The 13,627-nt window shown below is 43.8% G+C and overlaps 1 long non-coding RNA gene across 1 annotated transcript; it reads right to left on the reverse strand.

The window, feature by feature from the left end:
* Positions 1-711: 711 nt before the first annotated feature.
* On the reverse strand, positions 712-7,213 carry LOC135041174 (uncharacterized). Its single transcript, XR_010234894.1, has 3 exons — positions 6,881-7,213; positions 3,074-3,208; positions 712-2,091 (listed from the first exon to the last, which is right to left on the reverse strand). It is a non-coding gene; the product is annotated as an uncharacterized LOC135041174 (long non-coding RNA).
* Positions 7,214-13,627: the final 6,414 nt, after the last annotated feature.

Raw genomic sequence — 13,627 nt, forward strand, 5'->3', positions numbered from 1 at the left:
ATTCCTCCAGCCAGTGGCGAATTTGCCAATCTGGGTGTTCTCTAGCAAATGCCAAACGTCCTGCACGGTGTTGGGCTGTAAGCACAACCCCCACCTGTGGACGTCGGGCCCTCATACCACCCTCATGGAGTCTGTTTCTGATCGTTTGAGTAGACACATGCACATTTGTGGCTTGCTGGAGGTCATTTTGCAGGGCTCTGGCAGTGCTCCTCCTGTTCCTCCTTGCACAAAGGCAGAGGTAGCGGTCCTGCTGCTGGGTTGTTGCCCTCCTACGGCCTCCTCCACGTCTCCTGATGTACTGGCCTGTCTCCTGGTAGCGCCTCCATGCTCTGGACACTACGCTGACAGACACAGCAAACCTTCTTGCCACAGCTCGCATTGATGTGCCATCCTGGATGAGCTGCACTACCTGAGCCACTTGTATGGGTTGTAGGGAGGTCATACAGGCCCGTGGAGGCCACACACACTACTGAGCCTCATTTTGACTTGTTTTAAGGACATTACATCAAAGTTGGATCAGCCTGTAGTGTGTTTTTCCACTTTAATTTTGAGGGTGACTCCAAATCCAGACCTCCATGGGTTAATAAATTTGATTTCCATTGATAATTTTTATGTGATTTTGTTGTCAACACATTCAACTATGTAAAGAACAAAGTATTTCATAGGAATATTTCATTCATTCAGATCTAGGATGTGTTATTTTAGTGTTCCCTTTATTTTTTTGAGCAGTGTAGTTTAAATGTGTCATCATATATAGCAGTATTGTTATCAAGTAGTTTTGCTAATGCTTCTATGTTATGGGATTTCTGAACCGTTCCTCCCGCAAGGGCTAATCCCATTTTCTTGTACCATGCAATGTAAATAAGATCATGGGCATGAGTCTTGCTCTTTTTTAGTTCCATTTTCTTTAAGGGACTGAGATGGACTGATATATCCTTCATCTCAGGATTATTTATTTATCTAACTGCTGATATTACCTTCCCTAGGGTACAGGAACCCTGTCCTCCATAGGGTATCCATTTATAAGCCCTCTTCCCACACAGAAAATACACATCTGGTTGTAAAATATAGGGCACATTAATTACTACCCAAAATGCAATCTGTAGGCTGTACAGTGGGCCTGAATGACCTTGATTTATAATGAACATGTCTTCAATAGAGCTATTAAGCCATTAAGGTTGTGGGGATTGGAAGTATCCAGCCTGTTTTTTGCCTGTAAAACTAGATTTAGAATGAATATGTGAGCTGCATTCTGAACTGTTAAGCCATTCAATTATTTGGGGATTAGAAGTATTTGCATGTACCTTAATGACCCTAAGGGAAAATGGGTATGTATAGCCTCCTCTATAGCATAGAGTGATGTCCAACCCACTGTTAGTTGTGACATTTGACATTTTAAAATTATCCCATCAGTTATAGGTCGGCTCTTAGTGGTGGGTGGTGCCTGTATACAAAAGCTAGGCAGACTGGTCATTTCAGCTGTGAGTAAACTCACTGGTCTTCCGGCCATGGATTTGTTATAACACTCCCCTAGTGAATAATTCAAGGACTGGAACTCAGTGTTAGGGGAACCGCATACAATGCATGGACCGGGCACTTACTGGTGGATGGGTGCATACCCAACAAATGGACAAATCAAGTGCCTTGGCTACTTGAAAGTGAGACTGGACCAATGAGTTTGGCCAGATAGTAGCACTTCTTCTATCTCTTACAAGGTTGCTTTGATTTTCATGGGGTGGAGGTTGGGAAGTAAAATTTCCCCTTATTTCACCTGTTTTATTGTTCTAAAAGAGAAATGCAGAGTATATAATTAGGACAATAATGACTGAGGTTCCTAATATAACTCCCCATAATGGCTTGCCTGGCTTAGGCCCAAATAATCTTTGCATGATTATATGTGAGTGGGTTTGTTTATTCAAACTTAACTTGAGCAAGTTTGCAGTGGGATGCATGTATCCAAGCTTCTCTCTCTTTAACCTTCACAGAAGTGAGCGTGGTCAACAGCACTTGGAATGGACCATCAAATCTGGGCTCAAGTGACTTTCTCACATGTCTTTTCAGATACACCCAATCTGCTGGTTGAAGCAAAAGCTAGAGAATGCAAAGATATTAGTTTCTCAGTAAGACTCTTTAATATATGCAGTCAAATATAATAATATCCTATCTTTGGTATGCTACCAAACAAGATTTCATAAGGTGAATAACCTGTAGTTTTACTGGGTGTGGTTCTAATATTGAACAAAGTTATTGGTAAACACTCTAGCCAACTTTTTCCCTGTATCTGTAACATTGGGAAAAATAAAAAATTTGATTATTTAGAATTCTGGACCATACTCCTGGTCCTCATGATCTTCTTGCTGATCCATCAATGGAGAAGATAATCTGTTTCTCCCTCCTTTTGAATCTTGAGAGTCAACGCCTTTGATTATTAATGTTGGTAAAAGCTTCTGCTGAAGTACATATTTATCAGTATCTTATCAAAACATTATTTTGTACATATTCCTAGCATTACTCATTATATTTTTATATGCCATGGTCAGTGTGGGGAACATACTATATATTAAGCCATTATGGACCATGGTGTAGGGAGAAATGTCATCAGTCACATAGAACCCACAGGTGAATTGTTACCTTACTTGCCACAGTACCAGGAACTTGATTCAGCTCCCCGTCCTGTCCCCCCCCCTTGTTCAACTAAGCATGAAACATATGCAGTATATAATATTTGCCATCCAATCTACTATGGGCAGGTCTATTCTTAAACATTATACACCTTATAGGGATTAGTGATTATTTTAATGTATTTCATTCAGGCCTGCAGGACAGTGTCATCTGTCTCACATCCTTACACTTTACCATCCTTACCAAACAAGGCATGGAACTATTTACTGTCCTTTAAACAGTGCCTCCAAAGCTATGGTGAGATCAGCCTCCCTCATTGGTGCTTTTAGCTTCTCCAGGTGGGCTTCTCTCAGCAACATTTCTGCAAATGGAGGTAGTCTTTGACATGGTCCTTCCCCAATGACCTGTAGGAAGACCTGAAAAGAGATTTACAGACTATTCATAAACTCACCAGGCTTCAAATCATGCCAGCTGCTCCCAGCATTGCTGTTTGCCTGTGAGGAGACTGTGCTCTGGTGTATCATAACTCCTTTCTTTTCTTTCAGGCATGGCTTACTATAGAATTTGAGCATGTGCCAATGAAAATCTAATATGGAAACAGATTTTTGGGAACAGGTTTAATGGAGCGATAGACATCAACTGGTACTTAGACGTTCATCGTCTGCAGATCCACTCTGTCAGTCCCTCCATTGGTTACCTGTATTCTACCGCATTCAATATAAAATACTTTTACTCACACACAAGGCCATCAACCAAACTACACCAACGTACATCACTTCGCTTATCACAAAATATCTCCCAACCCGACCTCTGCGCTCTTCACAAGACCTGCGTCTCTCATCCACACTCATTACTCGCTCCCACTCACGACTGCAGGACTTTCATCGGGCTGCACCCACTCTGTGGAATGCCCTACCACACACAATAAGACTCTCCTCTAGTCTCCAAACCTTCAAGCGTTCCCTCAAAACTCACCTCTTTAGGCAAGCGTATCAAATTCCTGAACCGCCCACATAACTTTCATAAACCTTGCTATCAAATTACATCCACTCTGTACAGTCCACACATATCCTCACATGTCTTCTCATTCTATGCAATAGATAGCACCTTTCCTTATGTACATATGCCTATAGATTGTAAGCTTGCGAGCAGGGCCTTCCTACCTCTATGACTGTTATCACCCAGTTTGTAATTGTTATTTCAAATTGTAAAGCGCAACGGAATTTGCTGCGCTATATAAGAAACTGTTAATAAAATAAATAATAATACTTATACAATATTACGCCACCTCCACACTGTGTTTCCTGTGACTTTTGACAACATACTTAATATCATGGTGGGATTCTCTTAGGCCAAAGACCTATAGTGGAGTGTAATTGTGGATTCGACTCTTATGATTAAATATATATATATATATTTTGTTTTAATACTTTTGTTCTATACAATGTGGCCAACCAGTGCTTTTGGCTGCCGCTAAACACCTTACAATATACCAAACATAAATTATGTTGGTAGATATAAAAAAGAAAGTTAACAATATCATATATATGACTTTCATGTGAAATTACAACATATGCAGTGCAATTTGTGCACAAAAATCTGGACACTGTCTTTACCACTTAGTAAATATTCAATATTTTGGCATCCCTAACCTGTATATTTACAAAGCACATAGAATAACAGATTATAATTGATAATATTACTATTACAATAAACTTTGATATATCAATTATCTATTTTTCTGATTTTGCAATATTCTGGATTTTCATACTAGTACTTTGCCCATACGGAACCAGCTTTTGTGGTTTCCCTGTGGGATTTACAACATAAATGGGCTGTAGCTGTGGTTCTTTATGATTACTTTGCCTGTCGGTTCCTTTGTTTTTGCTATTGCAATCTAGACGATGTATTTTTACGCATAATTTGGTCTGAGAACATTTCACATTGCTTATAGGGAGTAACCCTTAACCTTTCCTTATCACAGCTTCTAGTACTACGTGGATGTGGATGGTACCCCAAACTTATTAGTTTTGCATTTTTCAGACCTAGGAACATTACAATTGTGACAATTTTTCTTGGTACATTTCCATCCTGATACTTTTGTATAAACCAGGGAACAATTTAAACTCACCATTCTTGTGGATGACATATTAAAATTATTATGGAGGTTGGGTACAATTAAACCTTTTAAGTATTTTCAACACTCAAGTATATCAAACTTAGGTAACATTAACACTTAGATACTTTTCCAAGTGTTAATATCCAGGAACCAAAGGATCATGGGATATCCAGCTGTGAGCTCGATTTCATGAAACAGCAAGGAAACTTAACCACTCTTTCCGATATCGCTCGGTTTTGGGATAAAGTGACACCCCATCAACATTTAAACACTTTCCACTGAGTCAGTAGTGTTTATCCACACCCCTGGTTCAGCACAAAATGAAATAGCTCTCAAGATAAAAGAGCCCTGCCCCTTCTTTTCTATAAATGCTACACACAAACACTCCGAGCATACGTCTTCTGTCGACATGTGTATACACTTCTCATTCATACGTGAGACAGCAGCTAAAACACAATTTACACAAAACCAGTCCCTTTTAGGCAGTTTCCTAAGACTATTTGGACAAATAGGCTTTAACCCCCAAGTTATTGTTCAGATTGGTGAAGGTGACACGGTTGCACTTGCTCATCGATCTTCTAGCTTCCTTCAGCCAAAACTTCACTCTTAGCAGCCGCCTTCCCTGGGAGAATTAAATAAATATTTCCTCATTGTCCAAGCTATATGTAATTATAACAAAGGATTAGATATTTCTCTTTGATTAATCAATGCCAAATGATGTTGTCTCAATTTCCTGAGACAGTTTGCCAAATTTTTACAGCGTCAGAGAAAATCCTTTTTATTTATTTGCCTCAACCCTTTCTTATTGGTCAAGATAAAAATTGAAGTGCCTGTTTTCACTCCCTAGCACTGACAATCTCCAGGGGTGACGTCACCCTGGTTTCACTACCCGGTACACCCACCGCTGCGTGAGTGATCAGTTCACCTTGCGATATCCTTATGGGCTGCACCCGTTGCTTGTACTACGTAGTCTCTAAATGGGAGATCCTTATGGGAAAGTTCTCGTTTTCCCTCCCTGGGAGATCCTTATGGGAAAATTCCTGTTTCCCCTCCCTAAAAACAGAAGTCAATCTATTTTCATGGGATATACCTTTATGGGAAATTGTACTTATCGCCTTTTTTCCCCCTCCCTATCACTGCTCTGATATGGGAAAATTTCCTTATGGGAAAATTAAGCAAACCACCAATAAAAAAGTTAAATGAAGCAACCTGTTTGGATCTTAATTTCTGACACAACAAACCAAAACTTTGTTATTACTGACTTAACTCTATTTAGTCCACAAAGACCTCTTTAACTACTGAGTCATATGTCTCCTGCATTCACATGGTTTCCCTTTTTCAATGATAATTCTAACAACTTTTTCTAATGATGTTAAACTCTTTGGACAGACAGGAATAAATTCTGGTGGCAAATGATTAATAGGAAAAAAGCATAGACAATAGGGATAAGCACCACCAACAAACTGCAATAATATATCAGCATTAATACTATGCCTATGATATGAATATACTGGATCACAAGGATTATTTATTTAGATGTTTTGCGTTTTTGCTTTATTCTATACCACCTGACCATGAGTCTTTTATGATCAGAAAAATTCCCTTCACCAATTATAACTCTTGGACTAATATCCAACAGTGACAAAGAATCAAGACAGACTACTTTAAAATCCTCTGGTATATAATTAGCAGGTAATTTACTTAGACAATATGGATATCTATCACTAATACATTTTTTCTATTACCACTTTATCAACATGACACCCCACAACTGTTGCAAACCTGTCTTAACTGTACCAACAAAACGAAATCACTCTTTTGCAATATACCTTTAAATTCACAATAATCGGACTCTATAGCAGGGTTATACCATAATAATATTGAACATTTGCAATTCTGACATGTCATTTAAAAATAAAAACACATTTTTCCTTGCAAATATGAAACTGAAACTTATGTACGTACTTTATCAGAGAATACAGAAAAACAACAAAATGTGTACCTTTAAACAGACAAGCGGGCTCAAAGTAATCACGTTTAACTATCAGTACATGGATGAACAGACCAATAGACAGAACATTAAAAACTGAGAGAGTGCTCAAGCTTGAAAAAATCAAACTTTTTTGTTTAATCACTCACCCGGGTTTAATCAGTTGTTATGCATGATCATTAGCCATCTCGTTGTCCACTGGCAGGAGCTTGTAGTGATCCTGGACAAATAGCACCCATGTAATGTTGGAGATAAGACTCCTCCTGTACCAACTTCCTTCGGTTGTCTGTGTAAATACCTGTTACCAATGCATTGGGAGACTCACACAGTAAACATCACACACGGAGGTATGTTAGCAGAATGAATCTATATTGGTTCGTTTGTCCAGGGTTATTATAGGCAAATAAATTATTACACAGCATTTTGTATGTATCACAAACTGAACAAAAGAATCATTGCTGAAAAGAAACATACAATCTCTTAGAGGATGCTCTGTTTGTCCTTGTCAATGAGATTGTTTCACAATATGTTTTGAGAAAGTCCATTTGACCTTGCTTCTCACAGAAACTTCTTTCTAACTATTTGAAATGTCAGCATTACTTATTACTCATTATGAAGCCTAGAACATTTACTAAAATGGCTGCTGTTATACAAGATGGCTGATAGCTGCATTAACATAACACTGTCTCTCTCACTAGTCATAAAACAATACTTCAGCGGGTATATTATAATCAACTCAACTTAATACAGGTTGAACACGATGGGCATTTTGCCTCTATTCAACCTCAATTAAGTTATACTATGTTATGTAACGATAGTGGCAGTGATGATAAGCTTTTATTATATAGTTTTTTAATGTTTTATTTAAACTACTATTCCTCTTTATATAAATATATAAACTCTTTGTCTATTACTGGGTGTAGTACTGCTGACCGGCGGTCAGGATTCCGCCGGTCAGCTTACCGACGCCTGGATCCCGGCAGCATACCGACGCCGGGACCTCGGCGGGGAGGGGCGAGTGCAGCAAGCCCCTTGCGGGCTCGCTGCGCTCGCCACGCCACGGGTTATATTCCCACTCTATGGGTGTTGTAGACACCCACGAGTGGAAACAGTCCCTGTTGGTTGGCATGCCGACCATCGGGATAGTGACCCGTCGGGCTGGTGGAGGAGGTCATGTGACTGTCGGTCAGCTGACCGGCGGTCACATGAATACCACCCCTATTACTGTAACTAAGCTACTGTATAAGAGGAAGTGGTGTGCCTACCGGGATACGTACTATGTGCCGGCGGATGGGATGCTGGCTGTCATGATCCCAACAGGGGGATCCCATCTGCCAGAATGCCAACAGCGGGGTGAGCGTTAGAAATCCCCTTGTGCACTTGCCACAGGTTATATTCTCCCTCGATGGCTGTTGTAGACACCCACAGAGGAAGAATAGCCTGTGTCGCTGGTACTCCAGTGGTGGCATTTCACCTCCTGTTGAGATTCTAGTGTTGGTATTGTGACCGCTGGAATCCCAACAGGCAGTATTTTAACCACTTCCCGTGCCTATCATTTCTTGATCTAGTCATGTTTTATATTCTAAATATTGTAGACATTTTCAATTTAGCTTTGTTAAATGATTTTGAATACAGGATTGCGTACTTTCCCTTCAAGACACTTTAATCCTCCATAATTTAAAAAGGACCGGTTGTACATAACATGCCAAATACTGAACTACAATAAACATTTTCCTAGCCATTGAGACTATACCCAGTTGTTCTATGTCCTCCTAAATGTAATAAGCCAAAATTTACTAGTACCGGTGCAATTTTGACCTCTTACGCAACATCCAGTCTATAGCAGTTTTTTTAAAACTTATTTCTCTCCTCCAAACAGGGCCCACCCAAGCTTAGTTTTTTTGGTATCCGAATATAGTTTTTGGTACCATTTGATGGGAAATACTTTTTAAAGGGACAGTGCATGCCTTCAACACACTCCACAAAAGAAGTAGGATCTAACAAGGAAGGGGCATGGCCACACAATAGTACCCCCAAGGGTACAGGGAGCTAGTAGGTGACCGGGAGATAGTAGGTAACTGGGGAGGCAGGGGTAACAAGGAGATAGTAAGTGACTGGGGAGGCATGGGTAACAGTGAGATAGTAGGTGATTGGGGAGGCATGGGTGACAGGGAAATAGTAGGTGACTGGAGTGGCAGGTGTGACTTGGAGATGATAGGTGTCTGGGTGGCAGGGTGTGACAGGGAGATAGTAGGTAACTGAACTGGAGAGGTAAGAGTGATAGGCAAAAGCAGGTGACTGGGGAGGCAGGGGTGACATGGAGTTAGTAGGTGCCTGGGGAGGCAGAGGTGACAGTGAGATAGTAGGTGACTGGGGAGGCATGGGTTGCATGGAGTTAGTAGGTGACTGGGGAGATAGTAGGTGACTGGGGAGGCAGGGGTTACATGGAGTTAGTAGGTGACTGGGGAGATAGTAGGTGACTGGGGAGGCAGGGGTTTCATGAAGTTAGTAGGTGACTGGGGAGGTAGGGGTGACGTGGGGATAGTGGGTGACAGGGGATGCAGGGGTGACAAGGAGATCAGAATCTGCTTTATTGGCCAGGTATACTTGCATATACTACGAATTTGTCTTCAGTTTGCGGATGTACAGCTTGGGGAAAGAAACTTTTGAGGCTTCTGGTGGACCCGGCGGGGACGGCCCTTGTACTGCCTGCCTGAACGAAGCAAGTTAAACATGCTGTGGCCGGGGTGTAGCTGGTCCTTTACTATCTTTGTTGCCTGATTTTTAGCTCTGGACAGGTACAGGTCCTGGACTGAGGGAAGGTGAGCCTCGATGATCTTCCCTGCGGTTCTGACCACCTTTTGGAGCCTGCATCTGTCCCTCACACTGACGGAGCCGTACCATACCAGTATCGAGGAGCACAATACCGGCTCCACAATCTCGGAGTAGAAGAGGAGCAGAAGATTCTGTGGGATGTTGAACTTCCTTAGTTGCCTGAGGAAGAACAACCTCATTGGATCCCCATTTAAGGTCCTGGGAGATTGTGGTCCCTAGGAACTTAAAGGAGTCCATTAGCGATACCACACTGTCAGCAATCATTAGCGGAGGTGCAATAGCTGGGTTCCGGTATGAATGGTCGACCATGTTATGGTCGACAGTCATTAGGTCGACCACTATTGGTCAACATTGCCATGGTCGACATGGACACATGGTTGACACATGAAAGGTCGACACATGAAAAGGTCGACATGAGTTTTTTAACTTTTTTTGGTGTCGTTTTTTGCGTAAAGTGACTGGGAACCCCAATTAGTGCACCGCGTCCCCTCGCATGGCTCGCTTCGCTCGCCATGCTTCGGGCATGGTGCCTTCGCTCCGCTACAGCTTCGCTCGGCACAGATTACCGTTCCAATCGTAGTCCACGTGGATCGTAAAGTATGGAAAAGTTCCCCAAAAGAAAAAAAAGTTAAAAAACTCATGTCGATCTTTTCATGTGTCGACCTTTCATGTGTCGACCATGTGTCCATGTCGACCATGTCAATGTCGACCAATAGTGGTCGACCTAATGACTGTCGACCATAACATGGTCGACCATGTGAACGGATACCATAGCTGACATCTTCCTGAAGTCTACTATCATCTCAGCAGTTTTGAGGGGGTTGAGCTCAAGGTTGTTGTGGCTGCACCACTGGGCCAACCGGTCTACTTCCCATCTATAGGCCGATTCGACCCTGTCCTTGATGAGGCCAATGACGGTGGTGTTGTCTGCAAATTTGATGATCTTTACTGATTGCGCCTCTGAGGTGCAGTCATTTGTGTACAGGGAGAAGAGCAGGGGTGAGAGGACACAGCCCTGAGGGGCCCCAGTACTAACGGGTATCGCTTGAGAGGTGAATTCCCCCGCTTTTACCACCTGTGTCCTATCTGTCAGGAAGTCTTCTATCCAGGAACAGGTAGTTTCTGGGACCCCTAGGCGAAGTAATTTGGGGTGGAAGATGCTGGGAATGATTGTATTGAAGGCCGAGCTGAAATTGACAGGACCCTCACGTAGGTACCAGGAATGTCTAGGTGCTGTAGAATGTAGTGCAGACCCAGGTTGACTGCATCCTTGACACACTGATTTCGATAGGCAAACTGTAGGGGGTCCAGTTGGGGGCTAGTCACAGTTTTCAGGTTATTTAGAACCAGACGCTCAAACGTTTTCATTACCACAGACGTCAGCTATAGGTCTGTAGTCATTCAGGTTCATGATAGAGGGTTTCTTGGGGACCGGAATGATAGTGGATCTTTTGAGGCAGGTAGGGACTTTCTGTAGCTCCAGCGATTTGTTGAAGATCTTGGTGAATATGGGGGCAAGCTGCCCCACACATGCTCTCAGGGCAGATGGTGACACTCTGTCAGGACCCGAAGATTTCCTGGGTTTGGCCCATTTGAACAGTGCCTCCACCTCTTCTTGGGCGACTTGCAGTGCCTGAAGTTGGCCGTTGGTGTTCGGGGCATTGTAGAGGTGATTGCTTGGGTCGCAGGGGACTTCTTTTGCTAGCCTGCAATAAATGTGGTTCAGCTCATCTGCTAGGTTTTGGTGCATGGTGGTGGACTTCGATGTTTTCTTGTAGTTGGTTATGGATTGCATTCCTTTCTATACAGATACAGGATCATTGGTGGAGAGATCTTTGTCAGTGTGTCCGAGAACTGCTTTTTTGCTAGCCTGATTTCTTTAGTCAGAGAGTTCCTAGTTCGGTTGTATAGTGCTCTGTCACTGCTGCTATAGGCCTCCTATTTGGCCCGACGAAGTTGCCTGAGCTTGGCGTTGAACCAGGGATTGTTGTTGTACATGCGGTAAGTCTTGGTAAGTACACACATGTCCTCACAGTAGCTGATGTAGGATGTGACAGTGTCTTTCAGGTTGGTTGCTGAAGCATCGAAGACCCCCCATTCCTTGCAGTCGAAGCAGGCCTGGAGCTTCATCTTAGCCTCGTTGGTCCATTTCTTAACAGTCTTGACGACAGGCTTAACCGCTCTCAACTTCTGTGTAAAGGTAGGGAGTATGTGGATGAGGCAGTGATCAGATAGGCCGAATGCAGCACGCTGGATAGACCAGAAGGCAGACTTGAGGGTAGTCTAGCAGTGGTCAAGGGTGCGCCCTTCCCTAGTGGGACACGTGACTTGTTGTTTGTACTTAGGTAGCTCCTTGCTCATGTTAATTCTGTTGAAGTTGCCCAGCACTATAAGCAGAAAGTCTGGGTGTTTTTGTTCTATGGGGGTCATTCCGACCTGATCGTATGCTGAAGTTGTTCTCAGCAGTGTGATTGGGTCATAATTGCGCATGCACCAGCGCTGCAGTTCGCCGGTGCATGCCAGACGGCTGAAGGCCATTGTTGCCTAACGATCACCTGTGCCTGATTGACAGGCAGAGGTGGTTGCTGGGCAGAAGGGGGCGGCACGGCGGCATTTGGCTGCCATTTTAGGGGTGCGGTCCAGTAAGCGCAGGCATGCTGGACCATGCAGGTTGCAGGCCACAGTGTCTGTGTGATGTCACACGCAGCCGATGTGACCCAGGGCTGTGACGAGTAACTCCCGGCCAGCCGCAGGAGCTGCGCTGGCTGGAAGTTACTCTACAAGTACAAAAGCATTGCAGCTGTGAGATGCTTTTGTACTTGTGCGTGGGGGGGGGCAGCCTGACATGCAGGCGGACTAGCCTTATGCTGGGTGTCCCCCCGCATGTCAGTGTAAGTGATCGTAGCTGTGCTAAATTTAGCATAGCTACGATCAGGTCGGAATGACCCCCTATGTCAGATATGCATACAGCTAGGTTGTACAGGGCTTCGTTATGTGCAGGTGAGGGGGGATGTACACTCCCACAAAGACAATTGAGGTAAATTCCCAGGTGGAATAGAAGGGGTTGCAGTTGATACTTAGCATCTCCAGGTAAGGGCTACATTATTTTCTTAGGATCGTGACATTGGTGCACCATCTGTCATTGATATAGAAGCAGATGCCACCACCCATCGGTTTTCCTTAGAGAACCTTGGAGCGATTGGCCCTGAAGAGACCGAAGCCCGGCAGAGACATAAGGTTGTCCGCAATATGGTCGTCCAGCCACGTCTCCTTAAAGCAGAGGACGGACGACCCTGTAATGCCTGACCCTGCGCTGCCCAGAAGCAGGGACAGTTTGTCGAACTTGTTTGCCAGTGAGTGCACGTTTGAGAGCAGGATCATGGGAAGTGCAGACCAGTGCCCTCGCCACCCCCACCTCACTAGGGCGCCTGTGCAACAGCCTCTCCTCTGAGCCTAGGTCCTTCTCCAAGCGCCGACATGAGGGCCTCCGTCATTCTCTTTCCGGGGCACCCGACAGTCGCTGCCCAGGCTGCGGAGGGGTTGCGCGGCCGCTCAGTCATCCCTTCGGCGTCCACAACATCTGCATCCCTGCCACACAGGGCATCAAGGGCTGCAAGGGCCACTGATCCACCCACCGGTGGTCCCGAACGTGGGGTAAGCACCGCAGGAGCACTCCAAGTTAGGAGTTCTTCCCTGCTGTATTTGGTCATTGGTGGGGTAGACAAGGGCAGAAAAAAACAAGGGGAAACAGGTATTTTGGCTGAGCTGCATAGCTCCAAGTCAGCCATCTGTGGCGCCATCTTGGATTGTAATCGCTATAATCATTATTGCTATAACCTACTACTGCTCTTTAATCCAATGGGTATACTTGAAACAAGTGATAAATAAAATAACGTTGCTTTTTTTGTTGCTGATTTAGTCTATGACAAAACAGGCTTGTGGAAATGTGTTAAAATCCAATTCCTGTTGTGTAAGTGTGAAAAATCTCAGTGTGAGAGGCCTTTGAAGTAGATTTCTTGTGGGGGTAGTGATAACATGTGTCCTGGGGAATGGCTCCTGCA

This window comes from Pseudophryne corroboree, chromosome 2, assembly GCF_028390025.1.
Source record: "Pseudophryne corroboree isolate aPseCor3 chromosome 2, aPseCor3.hap2, whole genome shotgun sequence".
Taxonomy (NCBI): Eukaryota; Metazoa; Chordata; class Amphibia; order Anura; family Myobatrachidae; genus Pseudophryne; species Pseudophryne corroboree.